The sequence below is a fragment of the Rissa tridactyla genome, chromosome 1, assembly GCF_028500815.1.
Source record: "Rissa tridactyla isolate bRisTri1 chromosome 1, bRisTri1.patW.cur.20221130, whole genome shotgun sequence".
NCBI lineage: Eukaryota > Metazoa > Chordata > Aves > Charadriiformes > Laridae > Rissa > Rissa tridactyla.
The window spans coordinates 2,038,300-2,059,849 of NC_071466.1; the positions used below are offsets into that span (position 1 = coordinate 2,038,300).

At 46.8% G+C, this 21,550-nt stretch overlaps 1 long non-coding RNA gene across 4 annotated transcripts; it reads left to right on the plus strand.

Moving 5' to 3' along the window:
* The first annotated feature begins 1,688 nt into the window (after positions 1-1,688).
* Positions 1,689-17,278, plus strand: LOC128904232 (uncharacterized). 4 transcript variants are annotated; one of them, XR_008464445.1, is made up of 6 exons: positions 1,689-1,896; positions 3,158-3,340; positions 5,553-5,747; positions 12,907-12,982; positions 14,703-14,793; positions 14,991-17,278. It is a non-coding gene; the product is annotated as an uncharacterized LOC128904232 (long non-coding RNA). The 4 variants fall into 4 exon arrangements; XR_008464446.1 differs by lacking the exon at positions 12,907-12,982; XR_008464448.1 differs by lacking the exons at positions 14,703-14,793; positions 14,991-17,278 and adding an exon at positions 13,471-14,668.
* Positions 17,279-21,550: the final 4,272 nt, after the last annotated feature.

Genomic DNA, 21,550 nt, shown 5'->3' on the forward strand with positions numbered 1-21,550 from the left:
TCCAGAGATCTAGATGGTTTCTGCTCCCTTGTACTCTGATGGCATTAGGGTACACTGTTCACTGGTCTCCATAAAAGCTGCCTACTCCTGTGGATCCCACGTGCCAGGCCATCCAATCCACACTGTCCAGTAAATCTGGTTGTCCCTTTCCTCTGCCTGACCAGAGATAGGAACCCTTATTCCTTGTTGGTGTGTTCGCTCTCTTGAGTCCTGTGGTCTCAGACCAGAAGTTCCTTCACCAAGGCCAGGAGGAGGAGTGTTCTCAGCTCTTCTTCTGTGTCTGGGGCATTGCTGGTTGTCTTCCACTATCTTGGTGGAAACTGGAGTGTCAGCCTTCTTGGATGGGTGCTTCTTGGCGGTCTTCCTTGCAGTTCATGTATGTGGGCTTCTAGATTTGAGGTGGGCACATTGTCCCGCTTCTTCATGTCCTCCTCCTGGTCATTCAGGAGGAACCGCAGGGTGGCATGGTGTGCACCTGGCTCCCCCTTTCCCTCTGGCAGGGTGAAGCTGATTCCATGGGGTGTCCCTGACAGCTGAGACATAGGCCCATGACAGGGAGGGAGGAGGGGAAGTTCTCTTTGAACCTCTGGAGCCATTGAAACAGCCACTCCACAATTGGTGGTTCAGAGTCCAGCCAGTGTGTCAGCACCAGGGTGTTGGCACACGACACTGGTGAGTTACGTACCACCTTCTGCCACATGGACTGGGTGCAGTCCCAGTTCCCTCAAGCAGTTCCCTCAAGCGTTGGATACCTTCCTCAGTGGTGGTCCTCTTGCCAGGCAGCCTACCAGATGGTCCTTGAGGGGGTAACTGGCTTTCATAGTCAACAGGAACCATGTCCAAAGGCTGTGGGTTCCAGATCCCTTTCCAATCACTTTGTCAGTCCCAGCGTCTTAGTGATCCCAGCTGCCTGGCTTGCCTGCTGTCTGACTCCCGGCAGCAATCCAGTATCCCAACATCAGAGCAACAAGGCAGGAGTCCACTCACCTGGCTTGTGGCTGTAATTTTTCCACAGATTTTGCAGCTCCTTTAAAACCTCGGGGTTTAGGGCCTGAGTGATTTCCCTCTCCTTGGTGACTTTGTCACTTCCTCATCCTTCTCCTCTGATGGTGCTGGGCAGAGGCTCAGTGGGCACAGGCCGAGCCCCAAAACATTGCTAGAAGTTCCTGGATCTCACTGGGTTAGGCAAGGCGCCCTTCCTTCAAATGGCGTGCCAATTCAGCGCGTTTATGTGCCTGTTCAGGGGTAAAACCTCAGGCTATCAGAGGTGATAACCGCCGTAGGCACCTGCCCAAATGCTCTCACAAACCTGATGGACCACCTTGGGGCACAATTCTTTGTCACCTCACCAACACGTTATTTACTCTTCTGCCAGGACCAAGCAGGGTTCCACACACCCAACAACCGACGACGTTAGATAGTATGATCAAACAGGATGTGTGAAGAAGTCCAAGAAACTTGGGAGCCCGTGGATGCATCCATCCCGGAGGAGCTGAGGGAGGTGTAGTCCCTCATGCTCTTGGCAAGGTAGCTCACACAGCAGAGGAACGGCAGGGCCATATGCCAGCCCTGGCGCGTGGCCATTTCTTTTATCAAAATGTGTCCAGGCACAGTGGAGTAAAGTGATAAGCACCACAGCAAACAGCAAAAGCAGCCGCTGACAAGCCCTGGACTCTGCAGTAAAGCAGGCGAGCACCGTGACCAGCACAGGACCTGCCGGTTAGCAGCTATAACTGCTGATAGCACGCTCAAATCAAAACTGTTGTTATCTCAAGCCCCATCCTGCGCCTGAAAAAGACCGTTGTGGGTTGACCCTGGCTAACAGTTGCACTCTCACCCCCTCGCTTGGGGGCTGGGGGGAAAACAGAAGGAAGGTGAGGAGACTTGTGGTTTGAGGTAAGGACAGAGCAAAAGCTGCATGCTCAGGCAAAGCGGAAAAAGAAAAGGGGACATATCCGCTAGTTCCCGTTGGTGGGCAGATGTTTAGCCACTTCTTGGCAAGGAGGACCTCAGCATTCGTAACACCTGCTTGGGAGCACAAACGCCATAACTATGATCATGCCTCATTCTTCCTCCTTTCCCTGAGCTTTTCTCGCTGCGCAGGACTTCATATGGTATGGAATGTCCCTTGGGGTCAGCTGGGTCCCCTCCCAGCCCCTCACCTGCCCCCTGCCTACTTGCTGTGTGGGATGGGCAGAGTAGGAAAGAGAGAAGGCCTTGATGCTGTGTGAGCTCTGTTGAGCAATAGCCGAAACTTTGGTGTGTTACCGACATCGTTTCAGCCACAGATCCAAAGCATAGATCCATACGTGAGGTTAGGAAGGAAGTTAACTCCGTCCCAGCCAGCGCCTGTCTAGCAAAGATCCTGAAGGACCCAGATGTACTGGAGAAGCTGGCACAAGTTCATAAACAAGTTCATAAAAGTCACTGCGATCTGGTCTGACGGCTCCCAGGGAGACGGTTATTCATGGCTCTTGAAGTTGCTCAGAAATTCTGATGGAGTCCAAAATACTTTGCCTTGGATTACACAGTGCACTTTCAGTGTTTTGAGGCCACACGGGCGTTGATGCATTTCCACGTAGGCACAAACAGCACCCACTTAACCGCGGTGCTCTGCATCATGGGAACAGCTTGCAGACCATTGTTTCCACAGATGTTCTTGCTTGAATAGGTTATACCAGGACTAAGAGCTTTTCACAAAGCGGTCAAGTATTTATGAGCCTGGAAACAGAGCAAATATATTTCTTTGCAAGTTAATATAAATCCAGCTGGGATCTTAAAAAATTCAAGAGATGAGCTTCAGAAAGGTATACTGCTTGCTTCGAGACAAGTGGGGATGTGAGGACATCTCCATTTAGAGCTCCCCCAACACGCAGAGGGTACAGTCGTCCTGGATTGGCGAGGCTGTGTCAAGGGAGACGTGTCACTGTAGCAGCTGCTCATTTCTAGACGCGCGTTTCATCCATCTGCCCTGCGAGCCATCGTGCTGTTAACTACATTTGCCTGTAAGGACATTTGTCTTCCCAGCAGTGCCACAATGGTTTGATACGCTGCAGCCAACTGCGAAATGCCACAGACCTTCAGAAATGGCAGCAGCAAGTCGTATGTGCCGTTGCGTAACAGAGTTAAATGAGGTCGATTTTCTCCCCTGTTCCAGGTACAGCAGTTTACACCGAAGAGCTCTGTCATCTTACACAAATGTTAATTAAACATGAAGCCTCTAAACCACCAAAATAAGAGAGCCCACGCCTGACCTTCGGTCCCCCGGAGCCAGTCTTACCCAGTAGCTGACTGAATGGTGGAGTTGCTGACTTTATGATGAGAACACACGCGCATTTAGGTAAATTCAGTTCCCATTAGCGTGGCTGTAAATTAGGTGTGGATTTACTGCAAAACTATTAGACTCGTTTGGCGGCAATCTCCAAAGTGCTTTATGCTAGTTGAAATTTGGTGGCAACCAAATCTCTGCTGATGTCATTCAAGTTCTGATTCTACTCCCCAACAGGAAATTTGGTCCCTGTTTTATTACAGTGCATGAACAAAAAGTCTTTTGTTCCTGGCCACGAGCGCACAAACCGTGCGAGCAAAGGCTTTCTGCATCGGTGACCTCCAGGTTGGTTTGCTGCAGTGACTGTAAATGGGGATGAATAAGCAAATACCGTAGACTTGGTTTTTATTCTGCTAAGGGAGCAGAAGTTCATCGCTCCGATGTTAGGCTGATTCCCCAGCAATCAATCCAATTTAAGGTTATAATGCTCCTTTTTGACAGTTTTACTGACTAGGTAACAGATACGCAGAAAATGTGAGCCATCTCCCTGATGAGGTTGTTCCACTGTTGCTCACGTTAGGGGCACTAGGTTTGCCCCAGAAGGGGTAAGATTTATGGGAGCTAATGATAGGTCTTTTTAACAACCAGGTTTTGGCTGTTTTAGCTTCCTTCTCCAGGCCAAATTAAAACTTGACAGTTAGAAATTCAGATGTACAGTTATCTGCCCTTTCTGTTTCTTGGAGTTGTGTGATGCGTTTGCAATCATCTCAGCTCCTTCTAAAATGAAAAAATACAGTTTTTGGGGTTGTGAAGAAGAGCTTGAAGCTATGAAGCACATGGTAACTGCTGTCTCAATTTACCGAATGTATGAAGTGGTTATCGAGAAAGGCGCACAACAAATTCCATATCAACACCGTCTGTGTGAGTGCAAGGACATGAGGAGCACATCCAAAGACGAAGAAACAGACGTCCCAGCCACCAGTACGAGGTTGGAGCTGAGTCAGAGTTTCAAACTCCCTTAAGATATCTCTGTTCCCTTCCTCAGAAATTAAATGCTCTCAGTATCTACAGGTGACCTACAAAACTGAACTCTCTCCCCCCCCAATAGACAATTCTAATTAAAATTTACAAAAGGTGTAACATAACACCTCAAGGTGCTCATCATGGCCGAAGTATGTACCTTTGTGGGTCACAGTAGCGTGGGTTAACCCTCCACCTGCAGAACTGTGATGAACTTGCAGCATCTTCCAGTCTCTCCGTCATACAATACAGAGAGAATGGAGAAAGCAAAGGGTTTGACCCAGGCCAACGCCCTGCCAAATTTTCTCGCCCATTTTCTTAAGGAAAATAGCGTGTGATCATGCCGTTCACAACTGAGTCATAGCACATGCACAACACGAGCACGGGTAACCTTAAATCTGGCATTATGACTTGCATATGCTTTGTTTTGCCGTTTTAATAGTATATGTGTAGTATATATTTATGCGTATGCGTCTGCATACACACAGCGTATATAGTTAAGCTGCGCTGTTGAAAAGCAGCCAACCTCTGTTTCAATAGCTGTTGGAAACAAATTGTACAGAACACTGAAATAAAGCTGAAGAAGGGATTGTTTTGATCCAAGATATTATTTCTGTTCTGATTCCCCTTTTCTTTTCCTCCTTTGCTTTAATCAAAACTATTAACCCGAGATCATACCTCAGAGCTAAGACAAGCCCATGGGGAATTTCTGAAATATCCACAAGGAGTGCAAAGAAGCAGTTTTGCTTTATTTTGCTGCGATTGTAGATGTTCTGTGCCAGGTCTAGTCTCTCCTGGATGCTCAGGAAAATTACTTACACAGTCCTAATTGACAAACACCAATTAACTGGCACAGGTAAAGGAGCATTAGCGTGCCATTCCCTCCGCGTATGGGACGAACCACCCCCTGGAACAGACGCCACCTAGAAGTTGTGCTGCTCTAGGAGTTGTAATAAAATGATTTGAATTTCCACATTTTAAAGAAACTCTTCATTTCAGTGCTGATGTGTGGACGCGGCTAGCAGCCACAGCCCTGGGTGTAATGGGATTAAATTAAGGAGTAACAGGCTTAAGTTAAGGAATGGAAAATGAAACTTCTATAACAAATTTCCTGATGATGAGACTTGGATAACCGGACAAGTAAAGCTCATCACCTGACATGGAATCACTTAGGAAATATACAGGACAGAAATTTGATATGGGAAGGGATTAAATCTAATGCCTCTTCTCCATCTCAGAGTTTTAATGATTCCTGTTTTTGCAGATTTGTGTAATTTAGCATGAGGAAAACAGTTACAAAGAACAAACACCGTTGCAAGTTCACTTTTTTGAATCACCCCTCTGGAGACAAAGTGGGCTTCTCCTGTCCTTGACTCTGAAGAGAATGATCGTGATTTAAAAGAGTGGTTGGAGCAAAGCATGGTCCGAATTCTCGTGTGAGTCACTCACATTTACGAAGGTGAGAAGAAGAGGTCCGGGACTTCCAAGGATTTTAGGCTGTTATTCTGTAAATCTGCTTTCAACCGAGGCAAATCCTTTTTATTTATTTCAAATACTTTTGAAATACCTTTAGTTATTTGCACATTGCTTCTTTGAAAAACAGAAAAAGTACGTGTATGTGGATGATTCAGCTGAAAAAAAAAAAATCTTTTAAATGGCCTTTCTTGTCTTCCTGATACCGAGAGAGCATTTTGTTGCTATTTGTTTGCATTACTGAAGTTCCAGCTGAAATTATCTCCCTCGGTAGCTAGACAAGATAATTGCTCAGGAAAAGGTTAATCCGGGTCTAGGAATGTAAGTCCTAAACCAGAATTGTACCCAGCTGGCAGTGCATGGGATATTTCCCTCCCGGCTGCCAACCTTCTCCCTAGAGGAGACAAAGACGAGGTTTACAGGCAGCAAACACAGATGGAGAAGTTGAACAATTCCTTTTGTCCTCGGAAACACCTGGAGAGCAGGATAAGAAGTAGGGCGCATCCCCACCCGGGCACCGTGCTGTCTGCTTTGCCTGCGTCTCACATAATGCCTAGGGCAAAACGCCTCTAGACGTGGAACGAATTTGCTTGGCTAAATGGTGAATGTTGTAAAGGTCGATTTGAAATTGTGGTGGAAAAGGAGGGAGTGGAAAATCAGAAAGCATTAAAAAAACCCAGCAGCAACAACAAAACACTAAAGGCATACTCCCAAACGTGTAACTGTGATGGAAAGCATGAAGCACGTCTTCAGTGTTGCTGGGTGTGATTTTCTTTCACTTTCTTTTATTTGGGGCTACCAGAGATATTCAGCTCCCCAGTAGGACGTGCGTGGGCTTTCACTAACAAATAGACCATGCTGAACCTCTTATTTTTTTAGAATGTGCTCGAAACCGATACCTGAGAGTGAATTTCATATCGAAAGAGTTTGGATTCAAGGAGAGCGTGGGCTCAGGCTATCAGTTAGACACAACCAGGATGGTTATGTGGCTTGAACTGAAATCTCTTAAAACCTGGACCAGTATCGTAACCAGAGACCCTGTTTCCCATTTGGGTTGACGGGATTTTATCCACCAGGGCCAAGAATCACATTATTCAATGGTGGATGTATAAGCAGAACCTACTACTGCAGTTTTTACTAGACTTTTTCCCTCCTTGGAATTGGGTTGGTGATGGGAGGGAGCACAGCACTTACAGTTTTAGCTTTCTTCTTCCCTGCCTTCTCTCTTTGGGAGGAAAGGAAGGGCCTTTTCTTTTTGTGGGCTGAAATTACCACCTGCCTTCTTCAGGAAGCCTTTGACACACGGGGGGCAGGAGGAGAGACATGTGGACATCGTTGTTTCTGCGGACGCGTTTGTGAGGCTGGGTGTGAGAGCTGCTGCCTGGTCCCAGGGCAGATCAGCCACCCGGGTGGATCGGCTGTGAGTTTGATCGGCAGCAGCAAGGAGGCAGCCTTAGGAGACAGCGAGCAAGTCAAAAGGATGCGATGAACATCCTTGCGCTGCTTTAGAGCCAAACATTTATTTAGCGTCTCCTGTGTTGGGCACAGATAATAGGTTTGAATAGGTGATGCAACATGGGCAAAATCGGTGCAAAACTTCCATTTCTCCATGAATCTGTCAGAAAACACTTTCCGAAGTGTTTCCTAGCCTAGGAGGTCTCGGTACCCTCTGGTCTCTGAGACCAGTACGTCAGCAGAGCCCTGTCTGCTTGACAAAAAGACCTCGTGTTATCTCAGTTTCTATCAATGGAAGGGCAGATGTGCGTGTTCTGCCTTTGCGGATCTGAAGGCCAGGTAGGTTGCTCGCTCAAATCAGAACAGCTCTGAAGGCAGAATCGTAAGTGTTGCATCATAAAACAATTTCCTAAGTCACTGATAGCAGCGAAATTCGAACAGCCAAGCAAACCCAGGAAAGTAACATGGCAAGGCAGTGTAGCGAGAGAAAAATCAATTTTCATTTAACTCTGGTAGGAGTTAACTGGAGTGGGAAAATCTGGTGGTCAATTGCTGCTATAGAAGGAAACCGTTCTCATTGTCCTGAGGGGCAGAATTGTGGAAACAGCTGGTTTTTCGTATTCATGGCCTGAATGAAAAACACTAAAATAAATTTATTTGGCCGTGATCCAAAGCAAAAACACCCCCAACAGTAAAGCCAAACAGATTTCATGTCAATTGGAACAGTTAATTTTGGTTTTTTAACAGTTGAAAAACTATATTTAGGTAAAACATAGGTCTCAAAACTTTGTTTCCATAACAGAAAACTACAAATGTTCCATTAAAAAAAAGAGTGGAAACCGGACTTGACACTTTTGGTAGCTGAGAGTATCTGAATTCGGAATTTATGACAGTGAGACTATCTGACCAAAACATTTCATGCCAGTCTGCTCAGGGAAGTCTGGTGGCAGAGCTACAAGCTGAACACGGGCAGGTTTCTGTAAGCCAGGGCAGACACAGTTAAACAATCCTTCCACCCCACAGGAGGAAAAAGAAAATGTTCATGCAAGCGAAAGCTCCAGTAGGAAGGAGACAGGGGCCTATAAAAGATGAATGAGCGCTGGCAGCGTGGTGCTTTCCTCCCGACGCAGGTCGTCCATGCAGCGGTGCTTGCAGGGAGGACTGAAGAGCAAGAGGGTGTCAGGTTTTCAGGCTTTGCTTTCATGTTTAAAGCAAGCTGACGTGAGTGGAGGGGCTCTCCTGGGTGTGGAGCTGGGCTGCATGAATCCCTAACGGAGCCAGCTCTCGGGAAGGGAGGAGCCGGCAGGCGGTTCTCGGTCTGAGCGATCGCCCACCTGCCTGGCCTTGCTTTTATTAAAAAGTGCAGCAAGAACTTCTCGTGCAAACGTCCTTCCTGTTTAACAGTGGAAGTGATGAATAGAGTTGTTTCCTTGTGAGAAAATCCTATGATAGCTCAAATGACCAAAATGGGAGAGTGTCTTTTTATGGATGGGATCTGCACAGTGTGCTGTGCATGGATTGGAGGATGGTTCGATGTTTTACTGCTCGGGCTTCCCAGCATCTAAAAGGGTGTAAGGTTATCTATACGACTCTTTCTTTATAGTCTTAGCTCTAATAAATAACATCTTAACTGATACTTTACTGCCTCTGAATGCCCCACAATTTAAGAAGGGTATTAAGGTACTTGAGCGTCCAGAGAAGGGCAGCCAAGCTGGTGAGAGGGCTGGAGGGCATGTCCTACGAGGAGCAGCTGAGGACTTTGGGCTTGTCTGGTTTGGAGAAAAGGAGGCTGAGGGGAGACCTCATTGCTCCTACAGCTCCTCGAGGAGGGGACGTGGAGAGGGAGGCGCTGAGCTCTTCTCCCTGGGATCCAGTGACGGGACATGTGGGAATGGTTCAAAGCTGCACCAGGTGGTCAAACACTGGAACAGGCTTCGTAGAAAGGTGGTCAATGTCCCAAGCCTGTCAGTGTTTCAGAGGCACTTGGACAATGACCTTAACAACATGCTTTAACTTTTGGTCAGGCAGTTGGACTAGATGATCCTTTTAAATGAACTCCTCTCCTCTCCTCTCCTCTCCTCTCCTCGCCTCGCCTCGCCTCGCCTCGCCTCTTCTTTTCCTACTAGGATCATAATGGACCATCACCTCCTGGTGCAAAACAGTGTATAGGTTGTTTCAGTGTGGGAGCTGGTGGTTTCAAACCAGGAGGTAGCAAGAAGGACTTACCCACCGTGAGACTCAAACAAGGCTCGAAGAGGCTTTGACAAGTTGAGTTCTGTGATGAGGGTGGTGAGACGCTGGAACAGATGGCCCAGAGAAGTTGCGGGTACCCGATCATCGAAATGCTCAAGATCAGGTTGGATAGGACTTTGGGCAACCTGATCTAGTGGAAGATGTCCCTGCCCATGGTGGGGGGGTTGGAACTGGATGATCTTTAAGGTCGCTTCCAACCCAAACCATTCTGTGATTCTGTGATCTGGGTACTTCTGTACACATTGCTGCCTTTTAGCTTCAAAATACTGTCACTGTCATTTGTAGAAGAACAAATTATGGAGCTTCATTGTCACCACCATCCCCAGTCCATCCCGAGCATGAGCTTATATGCAAAGTTTGTGTGCAGCTGTCCCCACACCTTCTGCCTGCTTAGCCCCCCTGGGAGCTCTGGCATTGGATCTACACCTGCACAAGAGCATGTCCTGCAGAAACAGCATGGAGAGTAGAAGATGAAGTAGGTGCACTGGACTCCTGAGCAGGCTGTCATAAAGATAAATAATTTACGGGGAGATTGCGGGTGTGCTTGCAATGATGTTTTCACCTGGAGAAGGACCTGGGGGTCCTAGTAGACAGCAAATTATCCATGAGCCAGCAGTGTGCCCTTGTCGCCAAGAAGGCCAATGGCATCCTGGGCTGCATAGGGAAGACTGTGGCCAGTAGGTCGAGGGAGGTCATTCTCCCCCTCTACTCTGCACTGGTGAGGCCACAACTGGAGTACTGTGTCCAGTTTTGGGCTCCCCAGTTCAAGAGGGACAGGGAACTACTGGAGCGAGTCCAGCGTAGGGCAACCAAGATGATTATGGGACTGGAGCACCTCCCTCATGAGGAAAGGCTGAAAGAGCTGGGACTCCTTAGCCTGGAGAAGAGAAGGTTGAGGGGGGACCTGATTAATGTTTACAAGTATCTAAAGGGTGGGTTTAAGGAGGACGGAGCCAGACTCTTTTCAATGGTTCCCAGTGACAGGACGAGGGGCAACGGGCACAAGTTGGAACATAGGAAGCTCCGTTCAAATACACGGAAAAACTTCTTTACGGTGAGGGTGACAGAGCACTGGAACAGGCTGCCCAGGGAGGGTGTGGAGTCCCCTTCTCTGGAGATTTTCAAGACCCGCCTGGATGCAGCCCTGAGGGATGTGCTTTAGGTAATCCTGCTCTAGCAGGGGAGTTGGACTAGATGATCTCTAGAGCTCCCTTCCAACTCTGAAGATTCCGTGATTCCGTGATTCCGTGATTGGCTGAGAGTCCTCAAGCTGCTGTTCTGCTGAATTCCTGTATTCCTATATCCGCTTCGTTAATGGTCCTGTGGGACCACTCCAGCACAAGAAAGATCCCTTACTACTGATCGTCTTAAACTATGTACAAAATATCTCTGAACTGTCTTAACTATGCACAGAAGATTGTCCCAGGGAACTGCTGGAGAGGGTGCAGCAAAGGGCTACCGAGATGCTGAGGGGACTGGAACAGCTCTCTGATGAAGAAAGGCTGAGGGATTTGGGTCTCTTCAGTCTGGAAAAAAGACAACTGAGGGGGGATCTTATCAACACTTATAAATACTTCAAGGGTGGGTGCCAGGAGGATGGGGCCAGGCTCTTCTCAGTGGTGCCCGGGGACAGCACAAGAGGTAACAGGCACAAACTTGAGCATAGGAAGTTCCACCTAAACATGAGGAGGAACTTCTTTGCTGTGAGGGTGGCAGAGCCCTGGCACAGGCTGCCCAGAGAGGTGGTGGAGTCTCCGTCTCTGGAGACATTCCAAACCTGCCTGGAGGCGTTCCTGTGCCACCTGCTGTGGGTTACCCTGCTCTGGCAGGGGGTTGGACTGGGTGATCTCCAGAGGGCCCTTCCAACCCCGGCCATTCTGTGATTCTAAGTGGTCATTTTTGCACCTGCAGGCATAGTTACTACTATACACTGAAGTATCTTATCTACGTACAGTTAGGTGAGCTGTAGCAGGAACTGCCTGGGAAATCTCTTGGAATGGCCAGATTCACCACCCCAGGGTATGACTTGGCACATTGCGACAAACAAGTTGGTCGAGGCACAGGCAGGAGCTGCCGAGAAGAGTCTCTGAAATTGAGGTAGTCAAGAGTTTAGTTGCAGGGGTCGCTAGGAGGGCAGTAAATCACCTTGTCTCAGGTTGGACTGTTGTCTCAAGCCAGTCCATTGTCTCATCCCTGAAGATGAGCTCAGGAGTTTCTGGACACCCAGGAAATTAATGACTCAAGTGCAGTAGGTATGTACGTAGGCAGAGCCTTGCTACCCAGTTACACCACGGTTAGAACTGTAGGACAAACTTGGGTTTCACACTTAGGACTTACACGCTCTAGCTCTTGCCAAAATGTCTGTGCTCCAGGTGGCTCTAACTCATGTGCTGCCAACACTGGGCTGCTGAGAGGTCTGCTTGGTGACTTTGCTGCCATTTATCACACAGATCTCATGAGGAGGGGGCTGCTGATTGGGCTGTCTGTTGACATCATATTTAACATTTGCAAGAAACTTCTCCTGGCTGGCCTCTATTCCCTTGCAGTAGCCAGCAGGGCTTCTTGCATCTTCCTCAGAAGCCTGTGAATATTTGGAAAAAGATCCTGGACTAGGTAAATAGTTAGTCTGGTGAAATATGGAAGTTCCAGTATTCCTTGTCTATACCTACAGTATGTGAGTTATCGCAGCGTCACAGAGTAACGGAAGCTGGAAGGAACCTCAGGAGTTCTCTAGTTGAACCTCCTGCTCACAGCATGGTCAGTTATGAGATCAGACTAGGTTGCTCATGGCTTTATCCAGTTGGATCTTGAAAACCTCAAAGAACCGGTCCCAGTACTTGACTTTCCTCAGGGGGAAAGTTTATCCTTACATCTGATGCAAACTTCTCTTCCTTCAATTTACATCCATTGTCTGTCATCCTCCTGCCGTACACCACTGTGAAGAGCTCAGCTCTGTCTCCTTCATGACCTCCCATTAAGCACTGGGGGCTGCTGTTAGAACCCCTGAAGCCTTCCCTCAACAAGCCCAGCTCCCCCATCTTCTTCTCACAGGCAAGTGCTCCAGCCCCAACCATCTTGGTGGCCCTCCACTGAACTTGCTCCATGTTATCAGTGTCTTCCCTGTATTACCCCCAAACTGGATGCAGCACCTACATGTTGTCCAATGAGTGCTGAGCAGAGGGCGATAATCACCTCCCTGGATCTCCTGTCTCTGCTTCTGTTTGGCCCAGGAGACTGTTGGTCTGTTTTGTGCCAGGACACATGGCTGGCCCATGCCCAGCTTGCTGTCTGCCAGAACCCCCAGGGACTTCTCTGCAGAGCTGCCGGCCTGCTAGTCCTCTGCCTGTGTTGTTGCCAGGGGCTCTTCCTCCCACAGGCAGGACTTTGTATTTGTCCTTGTTGAATTTCATGACGTTCCTGTTGTTCCTTTCCTCCAGCCGGTTCAGGTCCCTCTGAGTAGCAGCCCTGCTTCATATTGACTTGCTCCCCAGCGTGGTGTCATCTGCAAACTTGGTGAGGTACACTTTGTTTCATCCTCTAGATCATTAATAAAGGTATTAAATAGGATAAGTCCCAGGATAGACACCTGAGGAGCTCCACTTGTAACTGGCATCCAGGTAGAGTACAACCCATGAACCCTCTAATTCTGATGATGCTCCTCCTTTGTAGCCTGTCCTTACACCCGCCTCCCATATACGTCCTTTTTGCATTGGAGCTCAGTTATGAGTTCCCTGATTAGCCAGGCTGGTCTCCTGATCCACCTACGTGTCTTCCCGTCCTTGGATGGACCATTCTGCCCAGAGGAGGTTATCCGTAAAGACTTGTCAGCACTCTTAAAGCATCTTTGCCCTTCATTGGAGGGCCTATTGCAGAAGGACGTTGACACTGTAGTAAAGTCATTTAAAGTGAGCAAAATGCTTCCAGCACTTCTTCTAGTGAATAATTAGAGAGGCCAGTGTATTAGTCTAAAGTTAATGGAATCTCCTTTATTGAATTTGTAGGTCACGTATAAACATTTTTTATGTGGTGATGTCAGAAATAAAAAGCCCTCCTGGACCTAGGCAGTTCAGAGAGTTTTCTACTGATCCCGTTGAAAGAAGGTATTTATCTCTCCTGCGTGTCCAAAAGGAACTGGATGGCTAATTTGAAGTGAGGCCTAGAATGGAGATTACCACCTCTGAAGCAACGGGCAGGGCCTGCTCTGAAGCTGCTCTGGCACAGTGGTAACCAGAAGAGCAACGTGCAGTGACAGAATTAAATCCTGCCCAACTTTTTAATTTCTCAGACGGAAGAGTCACTGTATCCGTGTATCTGTGCTAACGTGGGTTAACATGACCTGTGCCACGTCTTATCCGGATATGGGGAGTCATCATCAGGTCCTTTCCAGACATGGTTGGAGACCGCTAAAGAGCTCTGAAGAGCTCACCAGGAGCAGCGCAAGGCAGGAGCTGAGGGAAGGCACAGTTAAAGTACACAGCACTGTACTCACACCACTTTTCTTCAGCCTTGTCTCCCCATCCTCCCTAGACACTGCTGAGATGGGCCCCCCCAGGTTTTTTGCTACTCGGCATCAGTATCTTCCTACTTGCCTGTGAAGGGGGAGACGGGGCCAGCTGCCTGAGCTGTGCTCCTCTGCAGAGCTCACCCCGAGGAATCTGATGGTGAAGGGCGTGAAGGAAGAAAGGGAAGATGTTAGCATCCAAGGAAAGGCAGGGAGCTTGGTAAAATAAACTGCGTCTGTCCCCACTGCCTTCCCCTGGACTCCCTGCTTCTCCTGCTGTTTGGGGTTAAACGCAGCAGATTCAGAAGGTCTCAAGGCAGCACTAGAACAAGAGAAGAAAGGACTAGAGTGCACTCACTGAGCGCAGGGGTCCTTTCCCTTTCCATGCAGGTTCTTCACCACTGGCTTCCATAAGAGATGGTTGGCAAAATTGTCCGTGGGGAGTTTCTAGCCAATTCTGGGAAAACCTTGAGAAAAATGCAACTTCAGTCATGATCAGCACCTTGCAGTTGTCTGCTCTGTTGTGATTATCAGACAATCATTATTTGCCACTTAATGTATGTCAAAAAATGTTGGGGCATAACTTTCTCCATAAAGAACTCAAGCCACCATACAGGACATTACTGTTCATTCTGCTTCTAATTTACTGTATATCCAAAGCAATTGCTGTAGCAAATAATTGTGAAGAAATAGGGATGTTGGTGTTTCTACCTCTCCCTTTTGTTCTTTCAGCTGCAAAGAGGTTCGTCTGGGGGACAAAATCAAGAAGCATATACTAAAAAATGATAATCCAAGAGAAAATGGATCAGAAAGCTCCACTCTAGTAAGTAGATAAGCAACAATAAATCTGGGTTTAAAAAGTCAGCAAGCTGGGCAATGAAAGCCTGGGAAGGTTAGATGATCCCAGCTCTGGACAGGAAAAAAAGGATGCAACATTTTAAAAAGCTTTCGTTGAATCTAAAACAATGGCATCCTTCCATAAAAAGTTATTCAATTTGTGAATTCCTTTTTTTTTTTTAGAAAAAAAATCACAATCTAAACATGATGGACATTTGGACCAAGGCCTGTTTTCTCCCATCAGAACCTGAGCAGAGCTGCGCAGCGCCCAGGAGTGATGAGATTGGTGTCCCTGGCTCGCTTGATGCAGAATTACACTAAACCAGCGAACCAAATAAAGGCAGAGAGTTCTGATTTCAAAAGCCCTAAACCTGGCTAATTTTAACAGCCTGACACGAGCAGGCGGTTGCTCTTCCCTGAAGATATGCGAGTGCCTACGAGTCGTCTCATTTTGGGTTGTCTGAACTCGGGCAGAGGCTGCTCCAAGCTGACTCTGAGATGGGTGCGGAGCAGAATGAACGAACTCGGCAGCGGTTAAGCTCACACTTGACGGGATCAATTATGGCATGACGGCGTTCAGCTCCTGCGATGGGAAAGACTGGCGTTTCGCAGTAGGGAACACGTGTTGCATCTTTTTTCCAAAGCCATCACTTTGGGACAAATGCGCTTTGAATGTCGACTTGGTAAGAATCAGCAATATCCATTCATAAACCGTTCCAGCGCAGGTCTTACTACGTGTGGGAGGGGGAAGAAACCTGTGCTTCTCCAGCAGAGGATCTGTTTCTTTCTATTGGAATAGAAGGCTCTCCCCCACTCCCGTGAGACTAGTCTTCTCAGATCCACTTTACGTCAGGATAAATAACCGCACAAGAATTCTTAAACACTGCAAAAGGGACAGGCAGGCTCAAGGACTTCGAATCTGAATATTTGGCCATATTTGGACTTTATTTCTGAATAGATCTGAACAGAGCAAACCACGCCTTTTCATGTGAAATAGCCGTTTTGCACTGTTCTGCTCAGCAGACTTGACCACCGGACCCGTGTGCCTGGCTCTGAGGCGCCAACGTAGGGTGCACATCCGAAAAGACAGCAAGGCTGTCCTCAGACGTCCCAGCACAACGAGCTGGCTTCTGCCGCAGAGGAAGACTCTCTTCCCCGTGCTTCACCATTCCCACTTCTTTTTGCTTCTTTGGAGCTACTGGATGCTGTAATTTATAGGAGTTTTCAGCCTTCAGTAGATGAACTGAGTGCGCATCTGGCCTATAATCATAGTATTGCAAAAGTGACATTTATACAACTTTGATTGTGCTCTTCTTGGAATAAAGCTGAAGACGGGGTCTGCAGGCTCTCCTCCTCTGAGCCTGTGGCGACAACGTGACAATACACCCCTTACTTTCTGCTGGAGCCATCACCACTGGTAGATAATGTGGTGTCAAACACAGCTTAAGCCTATGCGCTGATGGCATCGGTGGCTTTCAAGGAGCAATTCTAAGATCAGCTGATATCCTCATTAGCTCACCCAGCCATTTTCAGCAGGGGCAGCTCAGCAGCCTTTGTAACCATTGACTGGAAGGTTTCTTCCTGCTTGCAGGGAAGAATATAAAATAATGTGTTATTTTCCAATTTAAAAGCTAGATTTTTTTTTTTCTTCCACATTACGAAGCTGTAAGTGGGACATGATTTAAGTCAGCCTCAGGAATGCTGATGAAATGCAAATAAAGGAGAGAGGGATATATTCTGTGCAACCGCTACTTATATATATATTTCTAATAGAGTTTGTGTTGAGAATTTCAATGCCAGTAGCGATGGCTCATCTACCAACCGTAACTTTAACTGTGACTGCAACTGTCTCCTTGCAAATCTGTATATTGCTCATAAGCTGGAAGCATCTATGCTAAAGAGCATTAAATTGATGTGCCGATATACACACACAAAAGGTGCAAATTCCAGTTGCTGCATAATTGAAATACTCATTATACATATACAGTCACAGTTAGATTTAACAGCAAGGACTGCATTTGTTGATATATAACCATCATATTACTATTCAACTTACGCTCTGACTCTGGGAGAAGCCTATAGATGTGGAACAAATTTGCTTGACTAAATGGTTGGTGGTGTAAAGGTCGATTTGAAATTGAGGTGGAGGAGAAGGGAAAGGAAAAAAAAAAAAACGTTAAAAAAATCCAGCAGCAACAACAAAACACAGAACACACAGTCACGAATGTGTAACTGTGGTGGGGAGCATAAAGCACATCTTCGGTGTCGTGATTCTCTTTCTTTTGTTTGGCGATGGCTCATGGCTACCGAAGATATTCAGCTCCCCAGTAGAAGAGCAGTCTGGGAAAAAGGATGGAAAGAGCTGAGACAAATCATAATATGCATGAATTTATCATCACTGTTGTGGGTAGTCTGTATGATGTGTGTCATTTGAGGTTCTCTCTATCTCATTCGAATCACAAAATCATTCAGGGTGGGAGAGATGGGAAATCTCTAGTTCAACCTCCTGCTCAAAGCATGGTCACCCAGGTGTCAGGCCAGGTTTCTCGAGGCTTTTTCCATTTGGGATTCCAAGGACCTGACTGCACAGCCTCTCTGGGCAGCCTCTCCCCTGGGGAAATTATTTTTTTCTTTATCATTTTCTTTCTTGTATTTGGGATGTGTGAATGTGCAAAAGTGGACACTGTGTTTTAGATATGATCTACAAATGCTCTCTACAAGAGGGATGATCACTTCCCTGGATCTTCTGGCTCTGCTCCTGTTCATTCAGCCCAGGAGGCTGTTGGTCTATTTGCTTTTCACCTGCCGGGAGCCCTAAGGCCTTTTCAGCCGAGCTGCTCCCCAACCCCTTGATCTCCAATTCAACCTTCAAGGGGCAGGACTTAGGCTTTGTGATTTTGTTTTTTTTGAATTTCATAAGGTTCTTGTGCACCCCTTCCTCCAACCTGTCTGGGTTTCTCTGGAAGACAGCCCTGCCCTCAAGAGTTTCAATGGCTTCTCCCAATGAGTATCAGACTGTTGTGGGAGAAAGTGATGAAAGCCTTGCTAAAGTTGCCTGTACGTGGCTTCCAAGGAGCCTTTCTCCTGAAGGACTTGGTCTGTGAATTTCCCAGGGTTCGAAGTTAAGCTGGCTGTCCTGCTGTTCCCTGAATCATCCTTTTGGTGTGTTCTGAAGACAGATGTGATATATTTGCTGTTCCCCAGTCATCAGGGACTTCTCCTAATCTGTAGAAACTTTCAAAGATGACTGCTACTGTGGCTGTGGCATCGGCCAGTTCTCTCAGCCCTCTTGAACAAAGCCTGTCAGGTCTCTGCTGTCTCATGGTAACTAGAGCCAGGCATGCCAATGATCATTGCATCTCCAACCAGTCCTTCCATGGTAGTGAGCAACAGGTCAAGCTGTGTATCGCCCTTGACTGGCGAGGACCCATCCAGTACCTCTATGAAGAAGGGCAACAAAGCTGGTGGGAGGTCTAGAGGACAAGTCTTATGAGGACCATCTGAGGCAACTGGAGTTATTTAGTCTGGAGAAAAGGAGGCTGAGGGGAGACCTTATCGCTCTTTACAACTACCTGAAAGGAAGTTTTAGTGAGGTGGCGTTTGGTCTCTTTTCAAAGTTAACAAGCGATAGCACAAGAGGAAGTGGCCTCAATTGTGCCAGGGGAGGTTTAGATTAGATATTAGGCAAAATTTTTACACCAAAAGGGTTATCAAGCACTAGAACAGGCTGCCTAGGGAAGTGGTTGAGTTACCGTCCCTGAAGGCATTTAAAAGACATGTAGATGTGGTGCTGAGGGACATGGTTTAGTGGTGGTTTTGGCAGCACTAGGTTGATGGTTGGACTTGAGGATCTTGATGGTCTCTTCCAACCAAAATGATTCTATGATTCTATGATCTGATTCTGTGATTCTACGTTATCCCCGACGCACTCCAGAAATCTCCTGAACTGCTTGCACCATGCTGCTCTTCCAGTAGATATCAAGGAGGTTAAAGTCCCCGATGGGAACAAGGGCATGTGATCCAGAGCTGGTTAGAGAAGGCTTGCCCACTTCCTTACTGCGATAGGTTGGTTCGTAACACACTCCCACCACAACGTTCCTCTTAGTGTCTTCGTTTCCACACCTGACCCATAAGCTCCCAACCTGACTGTTGTCCGTCCTGTAGAGAAGCTCCCTGCATGTATGTGAGCTGCTCCTTCACATGGCAACCCCCATTCTCATTCTCCTGCCCGTCCTTTCTGAAGAGCTTTTATCCATCCCTGGCAGTAGGCCAGCGTGTGAGCAGTCTCACCAAGTCTCTGTTGTTCTCGCGATGACATAGTTTTGTGACCACATGTGGAGCTTTAGATGTTTTGTTTACCAAAGCCACAGTGAAGCTTTGTGCACATCGATATCTTGACAATTTTTTCCTTTTCTTAAAAACATATAACTACTTTTTCTCCAGGTGACTGATTCTGATCTATTCAGGTCATCTCCATTTTAGATGAGGATCCCACTTAAGCTGAGGCTCTGGGCCATGCTGGGAATTAAAGGGTTTAGTAGCAGAGAAAGAACAAAAAAAGTGAAATAAACAACCAAAAAAATCCCACTCTAGTCCTGCAAATATAAAAGGGCGCAAGGGGGTTTTTGTTGATTCCCCCAGACCACGAACTTTATAGCATGTGTGAAAAGAAGTTCTTTCTAAATGGTCATTACTGCCATTTTTCTTCATTGACAGCCAAAATGAGCAAGAGAAGCTTCTATATTTATATGTTGGCCGTAGCGTGGGTGTTATTGGGAAGGCACACTGAGACATCTATGCATATAAATGACTTTCAGTGTAAGAGTTATTGCAAGGATGGTCCTCCAGTAGCGATAAACAGATTAGCTTATCTCATATATTATGGAAGCAAGACACTGAGTAAGAACAATCAGACTCACTAGAACAGGAGATTGAAGTATTAGTCATATTTCTTTTCCCATAATGAACAAAGTCTAGGCAGTATTATCGAGGCTCCAGTTTTCCTTTTCTTCTTGACCACTTTGTTAGAAATTATTAGATAATAGATAAGTGATAGGATAATAATTTTTTTTAAAATTAGGTTTGTTCTTAGCAGTCCAACGGCAATATGCGAAAAATAGGCGCAGTAGAATCTCGATACAGGTTTAGCACTAGCATTAAGTAAGCACATAAACCAAGTGAAATCGTTGCAGTTATTATATTCACACTCCCAAATGATGAATACCAGAGATCTCAACTTGGCCAATCAGTTCTCTCTTTCTGAGCTTTTAAGAGTATTGTTTTTATTCCTAAACCATACATTTTTTCCGTATATATTTGTGGGGTACAGGCAATAGCGATATCATAGAATCACAGAATGGTTTGGGTTGGAAGGGACCTTAAAAGACCATCTCGTTCCACCCCCTGCCCTGGGCAGGGACACCTCCCACCAGCCCAGGCTGCTCCAAGCCCCGTCCAGCCTGGCCTTGAACCCCTCCAGGGATGGGGCAGCCACAGCTTCTCTGGGCAACCTGGCCCAGCGTCTCACCACCCTCACAGGAAAGAAATTCTTCCTAATATCTAATCTAAATCTACCCTTTTTCAGTCTAAAACCGTTACCCCACGTCCTATCGCTACACTCCCTGATAAAGAGTCCCTCCCCGTCCCTCCTGTAGGCCCTGTAGGTACTGGAAGGGGCTCTAAGGTCTCCCCGGAGCCTTCTCTTCTCCAGGCTGAACAACCCCAGCTCCCTCAGCCTGTCCCCATAGCAGAGGGGCTCCAGCCCTCGGGTCATATACTCCATTGTATAGTGTAGTCTGTTCTCTGAATATCGTATTGTGATAGCTCTTAGTATACTTACATTCATCCTTTCTTACAATCCCTAGCAGCAGTCACAAGTGCAAGTAGTTGTAAGATTTACAACTGTGCGTCTGGTGAGCACATCTTAATCTAAAATACCCTTGTGATTTAGTATAGAGACATTTTAAATCCTAATGTCTACAGTAATGCTCTTATTAACACTAATGATCCTATTACTCAATTAAGAAAAATATACGCTTTCTTATTACGCACTTATGTTCAAGGTCTTACATTTATTTCTGTTCTGCCAGAGTTTAGTGCACGCGATGTATATCTCCAAAATCAGTAATGGGAAAAGAACTGGTCTTGTTAAAGAAGAGACGTTGATGACGTTTCTTAGCACAGCTGAAGGGTCAATGAGGTTGCCCAGGATGTGGGAGATCTGTGTTCAGGTCAAAGGGACTGAAAAACACACCTCTTGAGAGTGGTTTCAGGTGTTTTGGGGTCTCTCACCCCCCAGGTGAATGCAGTAACACGAAGCTGCTATATAAAAGGTGAGCGATACTCTGACGTCGGCTTTCTTTCCTCCTGTGTTTTAAGGAGTTACACCTGTATTTTATGAGTAGGCGGCTGGAGTGTTAGGCATGCTGTGAGAGCACGTGCTGATCTGATCAGGCGTTCCAGGGGGTCTGTGTGCTCCTTCGCCTAATTTTTGGGTCTGGCTTGAGTAGAAATAGGTGCCAAACTACTGACAGGGGGCGTAGGCAGAACTCTGTGCACCTGGGGAACTTCACAATCCAAACAGACCAGATGAGTCACATCACTCCCATACAGTCATAAGGAGAACTGCCCTGTTGGGAATTATAAGATGATTTGGGGAAAGACAGCACTAACGCTGGTTGTAAACTGTTTCTCACTTTAGCTTTACAGTGGGGATAGTCATTGTACAATATTGCTCACCACTG